Consider the following 13,955-nt stretch of genomic DNA (forward strand, 5'->3'; position numbering starts at 1 on the left):
AAGCACTGGACATGGTGGCAGGAGAGGGCTGTGAAAACAAGGGCATAGAGGGAAGGCAGGAGAATCTGTAGCTATGAACCCTGTCTCTGAAAATGGGATGTAGCCCTTGGTTTGACTCAAGGAGCAGTGGCTGTTCAGACAGAAATGCCATGCTAGATTCCCTTTGTGTCTGCTTTACACCATGCAAATGGTTTATAAGAATCCTTTCTCTTGCTCAGTAGGGCTCTGAGCAGCCCTGGTCTTTGTTTAGTTTATCTTTAAATTGCCAGATTAAGATGCTGGGACTGGGTTTGGTTAACTCTGAGTGCTGTACTGAGCAGGACAACCTCCAGCTCTTTAAGTTACAGGAAGCCTGGCTGTGCACAGAGGAGTGAAAAATTCCTGCTGCTTGGGGGACCGTTTGAGAAGTTTTATTAACATCACCTAAGATTTCACTTTTATTCAGATGTGGAAGAGGAGAAAAATAGTGATAGTTTAGGGGATGCTGAGTCAGTCAAGGAGTCACCTTCTCCATCCTACAGCTGGTGATACATCCTGTCAGGAACATTGTGGCCAGCAGGACCAGGGCAGTGACTGTCCCCCTGGGCATTGCTGAGGCACCTCCAGTCCTGGGGGCAGTCCTAGTACCCTCCCAACAAGAAAGACATTGAGGGGCTAGAGCATGTTCACAGAAGGGAACAGAGCTGGGAAGGGGCTGGAGCACCAGGAGCAGCTGAGGGAGCTGGGGGGGCTCAGCCTGGAGAAAAGGAGGCTCGGGGGGACCTTGTGGCTCTGCACAGCTCCTGACAGGAGGGGACAGCCGGGGGGCGTCGAGCTCTGCTCCCAGGGAACAGGGACAGGATGAGACAAAACAGCCTCAAGTTATGCAAGACAGGTTCAGATCAGATATAGGAAAAAATTCTTCACTGGAAGTGTGGTCAGGCACTGGCACAGCTGCCCAGGGCAGTGGTGGAGTCACCATCCCTGGAGAGATTCAAGAGACATGTGGAAGAGGCACTTGGGGCATGATTCTGTGATTGCAGCACAGACTGAAGCAATTAAAACCTTTGGTGATTTGTGCTGTGAGCATCACAGCAGGTGAGTGTGGTATCCTGCAAACTGCACACTTGACAAAGTGCCTAAAAATGGGAGTGTTGATACAATGAGCTGAGGCTGAATGCTGGCTTGTAACCTGTCCTGCACTGCAAAGCAGAGCGTGCTTAGAGCTGGCCATGAACTACCTGACACATCTTTAACCTCCCCATCTTGTGAATCCTCCAGGAATCCCAGCAACCCTTCAGGTGTTCATTTTTTGCCATGAGGGATTTGTGCCTAAAATGCCAAATAAGATATCTCGAGTGCACACCTGCCCTATGTCCCTGTGCCCATCAAACGTGGTGAGAGATGGTGATGGTTCTGGGATGCAGGAAGGAGCCACAGCAGCAGGATCAGGAAGGTGCTTTGGCCCAAATCTCACACATTCTATCACACTGCTTTGTCTGAGCCACTGGATCCTCCTCACCTCTGGGACTCAGCTTTCCCTTTTGTTTAGCAAACACCTGCAGGGAATGCTGGTGTGTGAGGATGATATTCCTGGCAAACAGAGCAGATCCTAGTGGGAAAAGGTGGATGTATGGTATGTATGTTGATGAACACAAACTGAAATGCTGATAGGAACACAGGCAAGTTGCTCTAAAGCTGGAGTCTGGATAATGATTCCTTGTCTGAAAGGCAACAGAGTCTCTTTGGTAAATAGCTTCCTGTAAGCAATGCTGCTTTGTGCAGAAAACTGATCTATTGGATTTGATTTTTTTTTTCTGGGATCTTATTTACAGCTGCCTGGCCTTATCTTGTATTAGGTTCCTGGGGTTTTTTTCATTTTTCACTACAAGTTAAACTTTGTGTGCTGAAAAGCCATTGGTGATAAACAGCATGGCTTCCTCTCCTGCCCTGCACAGGCTCATCAGCTGTGAAGTCAAACCTGTATTCTCCAGGGCAGAAGATGGAAAATATTTAATGGGGAGTAAAATCCAGTTTGAAAGGACATTCTGGAAACTCATGCTTTCAAATTTGAATAGAATCCCTCACACGTCTGGCGTGGGATGTTGAAACTGGACTGGCCATAAAGTAGTTCAGGGGGCCAGACTGAAAACAGCTTTCTCTTGTCCAAATTTCCTGCTGAGACCATCGAGAGTGTCTTGGGCAGGCTCCAGGTCTGTGATTTATGGACAAACCACAAGCCAGGAATCTGCACTCTAAGCTCCTTGAGCAGCAACTGTTTAAAACATTATGGAAAGAAATGGCCACTGTTTCCAAGAGAAGAAAACTTGGGAGCCATTAATAATGTTTAGCACTTCTACAGTTATTAATTAATCCTCCTACTCTTGTTGTGAAATGAGTCAGAATTACTCTTACTGTACAGATAAGGTCTGCATGGAGCTTAAATGGATTTCCTTAAGAGACACAGTCAATCTGCATTAAGGACACAGCACAGCACTCCAGAATCCCAGCACTAAGTGAAACAGACCCCTCCAGGATCCAGAGGCATGAAAAAATTACCTGCTGGATTTGGATGAGGCAGTAAACACAAACTTACAGCACCTTCAAGAGGCTCTGCCCAACACCTTTCTCAGTTGAAAGTTCTTCCCAGGGCAGTTCTAGGTCTGCTCAAACCTTACCTATTGAAATCATGTTGTTTCTCAGTAATTCCTGGGTTCAAAAATTCCTGGTATTTCAGAGAATCTGTGGAAGCTTGTCTGCTTATTGGAATTATCCTGTACTAAGTCCTTTCCAGCTGGTTTTCTCCCCTATTGGTTGGGAAGAAAAGGATGCTAAAATCTGTCTTGCTCTCTACCCAGAACTGCTCACCTCCTGATGCTTCTGGAGTGAAATAATGGGCTTTCCTCTTCTTTCATGAGCAGGAAGGTTTTCTTCCAGAAAAGAGAGGGGGGGAAAAAAAAAGTCAGTTGTTCTCACTCTGTTCTCAGAGTCATCTTCTGTTTCTCTGTTACCTCCCTCTTTACACTTCACCTGCATCTTCCCTGGGGCACTCCATGGCTGATGCTGTGGTTTGATGCAGCCCAGGCCAGGAGAGGATTTTCTCTGCCTGGACACTCATTTCCTCATTCTCCCAGGATAAGTGGTGTTCCTTGGTGCTGGAACTCCTTCTAGTAAGATTTTAATCTAAAATCACAAAATCCTTCCCATCACATGCCTCCTGGAACTGGTTGGACATGCAAACAAGTGGGAATAAGTAAAGTCTGCCAGTCTGCCATTAAGTCCTGGCTGAAATGGAAGAGCTGGCAGGAGCACAGGGAGCAAAAGCTTCAGTAAGTATTTAAATTTGTAAAGACTCCTGATGGTCTCATTGTTAAATCTATTTACAGCAGCTGGAAAGATGAAAAATTAGGGAAAGAAGTAGTTTCCTTGTCTTTTTAAATCCACATGGCAAAAGGTATTGTAATGAGTTGTCCATTAAACATCCATCCAGTGTTATTCCAAATGTCATGATAGGATCTGCAGGGGATTTGGGGTCAGTTAATCCAGAAGCAGACTGAGGAGCTCAGCAGAGCTTGCTCTCCTTCTGCAGCCCAAGTAAACGAGGAATAACTGGGGTTAAAACCCAGTCCAGAACTAGATCAATAAACCAGTCCTTCATGGGACTGTGCCACATTAAATCCTTTGAAACCCAGAAGTCAGAGCTGTGGCAGGAGGCAGAGGGAGATTCAGCTGCAGCTTTGTTTCTCAATCCCTGGACTTGTTTTGCCCCAAGTAGTTCAGCAGGTATTTTAATAAACGTACTCAAAGTTATCTTGCAACATGCTTCAGGAAATCAAAGGACAGGGTTTAGTGGTTTTAGATGGGAACTGTATTTTTAATATGTTTAGAGATCCTTTAATGCCCAGTGTCCTGGGTGAATGATGGCGATTCTTCTTGGAAATGATAATTCATTGCACTTCCCAGGAGGGCCAGATGAATTTTGGTTTATACCACTCAAACTCATGCCATGTGAGTTACTGAATGGAAACATGCTTGTTTTCATGGCAGGCTTACAGGAGGAGATGGATATAGTGGCTTGTACCATCCCAAAATTCACACTTGAGAGAAAAACAAACCAAGCTGCTCTTCTGGAAAATGCTAGGTTTTTTTCTTTGTTTGGCCCTTTCAAGTCTCTGTGCTGAGTTTATGCTGAGCTCTGTCATCCAGAAGGGAGAGTAACGCAATAAACTGACACAAACCCAAACCTTCCTCATTGGAACTGGCCTCAGTGGCTGCTTCTCTGATCACTGCTGACCTGAATTGAATCAATTTGTATGAAAAGCTTAAAAAAGTTAATCTGAAGATGCCAAAGAGCCACCAGTGTTACAAGTCTTAACAGAAAGCAGGGTGTTGCAGTGCGGGGCGGCTGCGGCGGGGCCGCGACCGTTCCCTGCGAGCTGCAGTCCCAGTTATCGGCAGGGACAGAGCAGGGACACACAGCCATGGCACGGGGCTTGGGCTGCAACAACACGGATTTATTCCTGGGCTCCCAGACAGGACTGAGGGGGTGAACAGAAGTTTGTATACAGCAGCTCAGGAGTAGGGGTGTAGGAAAGTGAACCGAGGAGGATATGGTGGGAGAGGAGTATAAGGTGGGGTAAGCAGCTTATGAGCCTATCAGGGAAAACGGGGGGAATAATACGAAGTAACAAATGGGGTGTCGAGGGCAACAAGACAGACACAGAACTCTCTGGAGAAAGGGGTAGGGATAGGGAGGATTGACAGCTTGGAAGGGAGGAGGTTAGGGAAGGGCTTGGGAAATTTAGCAACTCAGCAAGAAAAGGGACTAGGGAGACCAGGGAGCAAACGTGGATTCAAAGCAAAACACACCACAACAGCAGGGGATCTTCTCTTAAACTGAGCAGAAAGTGAAACAGAAATGTTGAGCAAAGCTGACTGCAGCACACTGGGGCTGAATATGTACAGTCTGTATAATATGTAATTTGTGTACTTATAGATATGTAGATAATATTTACTATAAATCCCATTGCACAGCAAATTCTAGCAGTTATTTTGAAAACCTTTTCATGTCAGCAATAATGTTCACAAGTCCCATAGTCGTTGCTTTCTGCAGAGACAACCCAAAGGCCCAGTGTGACAGTAAATACCCTGCCTCTCACAGTGTGTCCCAAGAGCTGCTGTTTCAGGGACCTGCCTCCACCTACACAGTTGTAATTCAGGGGTGATTACACGTTAAATTAAGCCAAAATTGTGATTCTGGAACCTAAACCACTGGAGCCCTGAGTCATATCTGATACAGAGCAGTTCCCTGGGTGAGGAAAAGTGAATTATTAAAAAATGGGGAGGGCAAATCAGATGAGCAGCCTGATTTTGGGAGGGCTGCTTCTCCTTGCTGCACCTGTCACTGTTGCTGCATCCTCCAGCTGATGCTGGCTAAAATAGTGATCAGAGAACCACGTCCTTGTTGCTTTTAAGAATGGCCTTGAAATGTCCTGTGAAATTGATGGCCATTTGGTAGCCAGGATGGACCATTAAGTGCCAGTGCTTTTAGATGCATCTTCACTGGGAATATTCATCTGACTTTCGAGTGCTGAGTTCAGTTTAGGCCATTGTGCAATGAGATGTTCTTGTGCTTTGGTGTAGTTCCTGTGTCTTGGTTCAGAACTGGAGTATTTTCAGTCTGTTTGTGCAATGGGCACTTACAAGTTCTTGCAGGATTTTCTTCTGAGGGCTCCTAATTCCCATCAGTGCAGTAACTTGAGCAAGAACTTGAATAAACCAGCAGAAGTGTTGAAAGACACAAACCAAAGAATTTCTTCTCATCAGTTTTGCACTGACAGGGGCATGTTGCATCTCCAGGAGAGGTTCACTGCAGAAAATACACCTCTCAGTTCTGCCAAAATAACCATTCTTTGCTTAAAATTCAAGGCTTTCCAACTAAAATGGTTTGAACAGATTAAGTTGCTTTGCTGGAAGTGAAAACTCACAGTGTTTCAAGAGCTTATTTAATTCTAAAAGTTCTAGTTGATTCTTTTTTCTTAAGGTTTCCAAACAGGCAATGCTATAACAGCCTCAGGTTCTTTTGGTAATGTCAAATTACAGGGTGAGATGTAATAATGGGATAATGTTACGTGTAAAGGAGACATCACATTGCTCACCACTGGAACTGATTTGCAGTTATTAATGAAGTGCCTGCCTTGGTGTTTTCAAAGCTCCAGCGTGTTCTGTGTACCATTAAACCTCTTCCTTTGCCTCTTGGCCTGTAATGAAGTGCTGCTCAGGAGTGATTTTGGTTCTTGCCACAGCCAGACTAAGCATTGAGAAAGAAGTTTGGATTTCAACACTGAAATTGTGATTTCAATTCAAAATGCATATCCAGCATATGAACCCTCCCACCCATCTCAGGCGATTTTACACCTGCAAACCTCTGGCCACAATTAGCTAATGGTTTGGAAGAAATTATTGCTGATCCTGACTCCAGGGTGATACTCATTAAGGACCATGAGCCAGAGCTAAATGTAGTGAGAAGAGCACTTGTTTTCCTGCTCCACTCCAGGCAGAAAAAAGTACCAAAATAAAAAAGGCAATGCTCTTTTCACAGAACAGCTTGAGCTATGCCAGTGCTCACCGTGAAATTTCGGTGTTTCCATCAATTTCCACATGAGCAGCACAGCATTGATTACAACCCCAAAACATTAGAATTGTAATGGACTTCAGCTGCAGCTGTACAGCCGGCACAAGTGTGCCTGAGGTCTTAAGGTGGTTAACGAGTGATTTTAAATGGTAATTTCGTGCTCATAAGCAAGTGGTGTGTATTTCTCCTACTTAAAATTTATATTTTTACATACAGATTGATTTCTATATATTGGAACTCCTTAAGAATACAGACGAGCCGCGCTGTACCATATGCTCTCCTCTTTCGGTGGTGCTCTGACAATTCACCTCGGTGACAGGCGGTGCCACGGACTTTATCAAACGTTCTTTACGTCCCACCGCGGCCGGGGCTGGGCTCGTTGGGGCCGTGAGGCGGGACGTGGTAGCCGGGCCGCCGCCGGTGGGCGCGACCCGCCCGCTTCGTGCTAGGTTCGCATCAGCAGACGCCGCCGCCCCGTCGGAGAGAGGCTGAGGCTGCTCTCCTGGGCGAGGAGAGGCAGCGCGGCGGCCCCTCAGCCCCGCCGCCGGTTCGGGAGGCGCTGCCCGGCCCCATGAGGGGAATGGATAGGGGGGGGCGGGAACGCCTTTGTGACAGCCGATGGCGGGAAGCCCGTGCGCATGCGCGAGTCGCGTGCGGGCCCTGTCAACGTCCCGCCGGCCGGGCCTGCGCATGCGCACCGCGCTCGCAGCGAGCCGAGCAACCCGGCTGGCGCTCCGCGCATGCGCTCCGGCCGCGCACCGGGGCTGGCCGCCGTGGCGGCGGGGCGCGGGCAGCGCCGCCGGCCCGGGTGCGGCGGACAGGTGGGTGGGCGGCAGGGCCGAGGCGGCGGCGGGCACTGCCCGGGCTGGGACCGGCGGGCGGGCGGGCGGGGGGGAAACGCTCCCAACGGCGGCGGGAGGGCGGGAATGAGAGAGTGACGTCATGACGCCGGCGCTTTCAGCGCGGCGCGGCGCCATCTGGTGGCGGGGAGGGGGCGGTGTTGGAGCCGGGGCAGGCCTCATCTCAGGCGTTACGTCACTGGTATGGCGTCACACTGTGACGTCACTTTTACGTCATCACGGGGCGCATGGGCGGTCCCTGTGAGGGGCTGAGGGGAGCCCGGGCGGCGGCGGGCTCAGCTCGGGGACAGACGGTGCTGGAGGATGGAGCTCCATCCTCGCTGTTGGATCAAAGGCAGAAATGCGGGCCCAAAGCAGAGGCAGATCGCTTCAGGGTTAGCAGGCGAGGGGTCAGCGTTCCCTACAGGTGTTCCACTGACAGCCGGTAGGACTCGTTGGAAACGTTTAACGGGTCCAGCTTCAAAGTTTCTTCCTAGCAGGGTTACCAGGGAAAGAAGTCCTGAGGCGTTGCTGCTTGGTGAAGCAACGTGGAGTTTTATCAGTTGTTTCCAGGCTCAGGCGCACACAGAACAGCATATTCAGAAGGGGGAAGAGGGACTGGACAAGAGCCTGGAGCCACAGCACAAGGGGGGATGGCTCACCCTGCCTGAGGGCAGAGTTAGTTGGGATATTGAGGAGAAATTGCTCCTTGTGAGGGTGCTGAGGCCCTGGCACAGGGTGCCCAGAGAAGCTGCGGCTGCCCCATCCCTGGCAGTGTCCAAGGCCAGGCTGGACAGGGCTTGGAACAGCCGGGGACAGTGGAACGGGATGAGAATGGAGTGAGCCTTAAGGTGTCTTCCAGCCCCAGCCATTTCATGGTTCTGTGATGTGGGCCTGCCTTGAAGGGAGGCAGTGTCAGCTGCTTTACTGACAGCACTTGGTCCCTGAACCTGCAGACACACAGGTGTTTATTTTAACTAGGCAGATTTCAGATAAAGCCAAAATTACAGTTGGGAAAAACAGTTTGACTCCAGTAAAGCGTAAAGGCAGTGACATTGGGTGTTGCTCAGTCTGTTGGCTCTGTAAGAACTCTCAACAATCACAGACTGGGTTTTATCTACAAAAAAAGGCCCTTATGTGCTTGGCTTTTGCATCTCTTTAAAATACTGTTCTTCTTGCCCTTGTCCCTTCTTTGCCCTTTGATTTTGGTGCTTGGATTAGAACAATTATCTGGACACCAGTAAAGGTGTGTCAGAGGCAAACTGGAAACAGAATTGTTACCATGAGCTTTACATTTGGAAGCAATTGGACCTCAAGTTCTTTTGACTCTTTGCTTTTCCAACTGGGTCAATTACCATTAGATGCAGAGTGTTGAGGGGTTCAGTGTAGATCTTGTGTGGGATTTCAGCTGAGAAGAGAGCAAGTTATTCGTTGCTATGAATTGATGAAGTGTTAGTGTGAAAGATGCATTATCCAGTCACCTGAAGAAATCCATTATGAGTTTGGTCACCTTTTCAAAGAGAGCATCTTCATGTTTTAGAAAAATCAAGATACTTTGTTAAATTTCACTCAATATTTGGCTTCAATGTAATCACAAATCAGAAGACATTTTGGGTAAAAAATCAGTAGAACTGCCCTTGTTTAAGTGAATGTGCACTTCACAATAACACTGCCTTCTTGGAAATGAACAGCTTGAATATTTAACATGAGAGTGTTCTTACTTCTCTTTATTTTCACTTTTTCATTAATTATTCAGTTCACCTTCTTGCCACAAATATCACTGCTCCATTCTTGGTCTACAGAACAGCAGAACTGGTTGACACGGTCACAGTTATCCCCATTGGAGTGGAGTCAGGCACCTGGACGAGGTCACACTGTGGTTTGGAAGAATGATGGGCTGTCCAGTGGTTCCCTTTCTTGTCAGCTTGATCCTGGTGGTTGGGGTCTCTCTCAGCTCAGTTCCTAAGGTAAAGAGCAGAAAAACAGGACAGGCAGAGAGTTAATCTCTGTGGGGTGGCACTAGAAACTTGAGTGCTCAATGGCAGCTGCATTTGAAAACTTATCTAGCTGCATTTTAATAATTTTAAATGCCTTGTATTGGTTTTGTTGGGTTTTAATTAATAATTTTGTCCCTTGATACTCCTTTAGTGGTTTATAGAAGAATTACCCCTCTAATGACTCAGAGAGCTCTTGTTATTATCTGAATGTAGGTCTGGGTTTTTATAAACTGTGTTGATTTACCTTAATTTTATTATCCCTCTTTATTCATCAATTCCCATATAAGCCCTTTATCAGCCTGGTGTTGAGCTCAGTCTGCAAGATGGGTGTTTACTTCCCTAATTGTCCTTTTTGAAAAATCACAGTGACTTCTGCTTGCAAATGATCTGATTCTGTTGACAAAAACACCTTCAGCAGCTGCTTTTCAGTGTGCTTTGGATTGCTCTTAAAATAGGCTGCCTTCAGCACCATCAGGGGATGGATATTATGGAAACATTTAGTATTTTCAGGATTAACAGTTCCACAGCTTGATGTAGTGGCCTCTTCAGGTTTTTCTCCTTGGTTTTCATGTACACCAAAAAAAGATCTTTTTTGGGAGTCCTTACCTTTTTCTGACAAGGTAATTTTGCCTCCTACATTTAATACATTGTATTGTTTATACTATTTGTTTATATTCAGAATCCAGTTCCATCCCCATGATATTATATTACATCTTTATTGTTATTATCACCCTGATTACTTTTCCTTCTCTGAAAACCAAGTGAATTTTTATCCAGTATTCTTCTCTTTATTGATTTTTGGGGCATCTACCAAAATGTTTTTATTCTGTCCTTAAAATCAATTGTATTATTCTCTTTAAATTAATAACTTACTGTTTTCAGTCAAACTAATTTGATTTTTGCATCACCAGCTGCTTCTCCTTGTGATTTATGTACTGCTGTGTTTGCATACAACCAGCAGCATTTGCACCTGAACGACCGTTAGTTTTTATTTTTCTCTTCACTTCCTCTTCACCCTTCCAGAGGAGGTATAAAGTGAATTTTCCATTCTGGGGATGTGTTGGTAGAAGGACACTTTGTTGTGTAAGTAATGATTTAAAATTCTGTCTAGAATGTGATAGATTTTTTAGTGACTGTGAAATGCTTTGCCATATGAACAGGGTGCTGGCAGGGGGAGGTGTAGCCCTGAACAGAAATGTGAGGACTGATGGGACATCAGATATGGAAGTGGGTGGTGCCAGATGGACACTGATGCTGATCCCTGCTAAGATTGCTCCTTGGAATCTCAGTATGATTTTCCTACCTAGCATTCCCTTGTTTATAGAGATTTGAATTAATTTCTCATTTCCTATTTTCCTCATCTGGTTTTGTTACCCTTTTCTGGCACAGGGAAGCTGGCATAGACCAGGACAAGAGAGTCGTACCTACTTTGGATTTGTGTTTTGCACTTACATTTGTTCTCACAGAACAAGCCTTGTTGTCCTCAGTGTTAAATTTTTTGTGCTTTTGCAACCACAGAGACCCTGCACTGTACAGATGTAGTGTCATGTCTTTATAAAGTAGTGATAAAGGTGTTGGTTAGTGCAGAGATCAGGCTCTAATGAAGAATCCATAAAAGGCTGGAGGATAATGTGCTTTTTCAGAAGTCACACCATTGACATGTAGGTTCTTCTCCATCAGGAACCAGTAGGGAGATTTTTTGTTACAAGATTTGGTTTGGAGGAATCCCTAGAGACCTCCTTCCAGTGTAGCTGCCAGGAAAAACACTACAGAAGTTCTTCCCTTTCGCAGTATTTGGTCTGACTTGACTGGAAATTTTATCACTAACCCTCAGATCTTTGGCTGCAGCTTCCACAAAAGGAGGAGAAGGTGATGAAACTTCCAGTGCCAAGCCAAGTGGTGCATCCCATCATCCTGCTGCTGCCAGCACTCTGTAATTAGTAGCCCAGGGTCATCCAGGTCCTGGCAATTAGTTGATTCCTGAAGCCTGAGGTGAAGCTGGAGGGAGGGGTGGGGTACAAAGGTGGCTTCCTTTGCACTCACTCCAGCAGCTCCATGTCCTTCCTGTGCTGGGGACCCCAGATAATAATTCAGGTTTTGTTGTTGCCTTGCTTTCTAATGTTAATTAATCCCATTTCCCTTAGCATTTCCTGTGGAATACAAGAGATTGCTTCGAAGGTGTTTTCCTGGTTTTGGAAGTATAAAGTGAATTTTTCTTTCAAGATGAGGAATTGAGGAGGAGATGTCCTGAAGCACCACTGTGGTGCTCAGGAGGGGAGAAGGTATCTGCTGTGTGCAACTTGTGGAGGCCTGCTAGCACTGATGGGCTGTTGTAGCCACGGTGATGACATATTCTTGGAGGCTGAAATGGCAGGAGAATTGTTCCTGGAGCAGACAGAGTGTAAAGCAGCAAGTGAGCAGGCCCAAATGTTGTGTGTTTGAGAGCATGTAAGTCAGATAGCTGGTGGAAAAATGTTTTCAGGGGTTAAAAGAGAGGCTGCTCTGAAAAGTGGGAGAGCAACAGCTGTTTTAGCTGTTTGGGGTTTTTTAAGGGATTTATTATTTAACTAAGTAATTACAAGGCAGTAAATTGAAGGCACGTAGTAGGTACATACTTTTAAATCATAGAATTACGGGATAATCTGAGTTGGAAGGGACTTTAAAGATCATCCAGTTCCTGCTCTGGACAGGAGCACCTTCCACTATTCCACGTTGCTCCAAGCCCTGTCCAGCCTGGCCTGGAACACTTCTAGGGATGGGGTAACCTATGCCAGGGCCTCAGCACCCTCACAGGGAAGATTTTCTTCCCCATATTCCATATAATCCTACTCCCTGGCAGTGGGAAGCCATTGCCCCTTGTCCTGTCACTCCAGGCCCTTGTCCAAACTCCCTCTCCATCTTTTTTTGTAGGCTCCCATCAGGTACCTATTGAAAGGGTGCAAAGGATCATCGAGAGCAGTAATTTCAAAATACATTAAATCCATCCTTTTCCCTCCATTTTCTAGGTTCTGTCTTTCATTCTTACTGGTCCTGCTTTGTACCATTTTGCTGATCCATGTTTACTTGAAGGGCACAGCTGGGCTGTAGATTTGGCATCTCAGTGAGCAGGTAAGTGCTGCTGATTATTTTGTGATTTGTTGAGTCCTAAAATCTTCCAAAATTAATTGAACATTATAGTGAAAGAAATTACTTTCAAAACTGTTACTTTTTGAGCTCAATAAACTGGTGCCAAAGCTGGTTGTTAGGGGCAGCAGTAGCAGCAGCTTCAGAAATATTGAGATGTTGAACAGAGCAGGAATCTGTAAATGCAGGTCTGGAAAGGGAGGAGTAATACAGATAAAGTCTTAGTTTTGCATCATAGGTGTTTCTGATCTGATCTGCCTGGGACACTGAATATTGATAGCCAAATATGCTGCTCTGTTTCAAAGTTTAATATCAGGAACTCACCATAAATAATCTGGCAGTACAGATGTGTCTGAGGTATTTAAAGCGGTGTAGGATGTGAGATTTGGGACTTCTTGACATGCTGTCTCCTCCTTAGAAGAAAATGGTCAATTTACAGTTGTAACTACCCCAGAGTTCTGTCCAGAAGAAGTAAATTTATGAACCAGCTACATGAAACTTTTGTTTCCCTCTAACAGAAAATTACTCCAAGATTCACAGCAAAATCCTCTGCAGGTCTGGGAGCCTGAGTTTAAAATAAATAAATCCATTAGCGTCTGTAATTGCTTATAGAAAAGGCTGATCCATGGAAGTGTGTAACCAGCATTCCTCAGCCTCTCATGTCTGCAGCCAAGCCATTTGAGAAAACAGTCCCCCATGTGTTTTTCCTGCTTTTTGAGTCTTTCTCTGCCCAGAGCTTTACCGGAGTAACTGGACCACAGCTGCTGCCATTCCAAGTGAAACATTCTGGTTTAGGTTTGAAAGAAGTAGGTTTTGGGAGCAATAAAAACTCCTGGTAAAATAGCCAGAACCATCATGAACTCAGGACTACGAAGAAGGGGACAATGAAAACATGTGTAAGAATAGAGCTCTAGTCTTAATGTTGCCTGGGAGTTGATGGCATTTCCATCTGGACACTGTACCCAGTGCTGTTCCAGGTAATCCCTGTCTAATACATATGTGACAGCAGTTTGGGAAACAGAATCAGTGCTGTGGTTTATTGAGTACTCAGGGGAAGAATTGAGCAGGAGCAGGAGAGCTAATCCTGAGTGAGCAATAGTGGAAGTAAGAGGAGAGAAAAGGTGAACATATTTAATGGAATTGTTCTCTGACTTGTCCTAAAACCCCTTCTGAAGTACCAGAAACTCCATTTATTTACTTTTCCAAATGAGGCTGGGATCTCTTCTGTGAAACTGTAGTGTCTCAAAGCAGAGTTTAATACTCCAGAATCACTGCATGAGCTGAAGGATGGAGTTTTTTCCTGCTGCATTCACTGATTTTGTGCTATATAAATATAAGTAGGAATGTGTATAACAGAAGGACTGTCTGAATCCAGAGCTCTAA

General features: G+C 45.8%; 1 long non-coding RNA gene across 1 annotated transcript; it reads left to right on the forward strand.

Moving 5' to 3' along the window:
• Positions 1-7,379: 7,379 nt before the first annotated feature.
• LOC144247154 (uncharacterized) lies at positions 7,380-13,725 on the forward strand. The gene is made up of 3 exons (XR_013340851.1): positions 7,380-7,434; positions 9,209-9,419; positions 12,455-13,725. It is a non-coding gene; the product is annotated as an uncharacterized LOC144247154 (long non-coding RNA).
• The last annotated feature ends 230 nt before the right edge of the window (positions 13,726-13,955 follow it).

Source organism: Lonchura striata, chromosome 16 (assembly GCF_046129695.1).
Source record: "Lonchura striata isolate bLonStr1 chromosome 16, bLonStr1.mat, whole genome shotgun sequence".
NCBI lineage: Eukaryota > Metazoa > Chordata > Aves > Passeriformes > Estrildidae > Lonchura > Lonchura striata.